This window comes from Mastomys coucha, unplaced genomic scaffold (genome assembly GCF_008632895.1).
Source record: "Mastomys coucha isolate ucsf_1 unplaced genomic scaffold, UCSF_Mcou_1 pScaffold21, whole genome shotgun sequence".
In the NCBI taxonomy this organism is placed as follows: domain Eukaryota; kingdom Metazoa; phylum Chordata; class Mammalia; order Rodentia; family Muridae; genus Mastomys; species Mastomys coucha.
In genome coordinates this window covers 130,128,507-130,129,511 of record NW_022196904.1, presented here as the reverse complement: position 1 = coordinate 130,129,511, position 1,005 = coordinate 130,128,507, and positions in this window count along the sequence as shown.

The window sequence follows — 1,005 nt, the reverse complement described above, 5'->3', positions numbered from 1 at the left end:
AATTTGTTGATTGTCACCCAATGGTCTCTCTAATTTGGTAATTGGAGAAATAGGTACAACATTGTACAGTTTATATACACTGTCAGCTTGTTTGTGACAGTGTCTGGCTGTGTACAACATAAGGGTCCTGAAATCTTGCTTCTCCTATCTCAGCCTCTCTATTAGTGGTATTGTTTATTTCATGTCATTACACTATAATATGGTTTTCAGAACAGCTTATATATTTCAAAAGTATTTATATATCCAAAAGAAACATAGATGATTAACTAGGGAGGCTGCTTGTAAGAACAACAAAGAGTAAGACTAAATGCTTTGCTTGACTTTGTAACTCTTGTATCAAGTTTAAAGAGGACGTTATAAATTACTCTTTCTCTGAGATGAATGCTTTTCCAAATTATCACAGCTAATGAACCAAATTCTTACCCTCACGTAATGTTTGTGCCACCTCCAAGCAGAACCATTGTTCATTGAAACACTTGCTGAATGACTTTATGGATAGACCATCTTAATACCTACACCATTTCTTTTTTTTCTTTTCTTTTTTTTTGGTTTTTTGAGATAGGGTTTCTCTGTGTAGCCCTGGCTGTCCTGGAACTCACTTTGTAGACCAGGCTGGCCTCAAACTCAGAAATCTGCCTGCCTCTGCCTCCCAAGTGCTGGGATTAAAGGCATGTGCCACCGCTGCCCAGCCTCTACATGTTTAGTCAAGACACAATCCCTCCCCCACAAGCATTCTCTTTTTCCTTTTTTTGTAGGGTAAACATCAAATTCTTTTTTTTTTTTAAGATTTATTTATTATTATAAATGAGTACACAGAAGAGGATATCAGATTTCATTATAGGTGGTTGTGAGCCACCATGTAGTTGCTGGGATTTGAACTCATGACCTTTGGAAGAGTAGTCAGTGTTCTTACCCACTGAGCCATCTTACCAGCCCCCCTACACCATTTCTTAAATGAATGTAACCTGTTCTCTGTGGGCTGAGAATAAAGTCAGTCACTCAAGT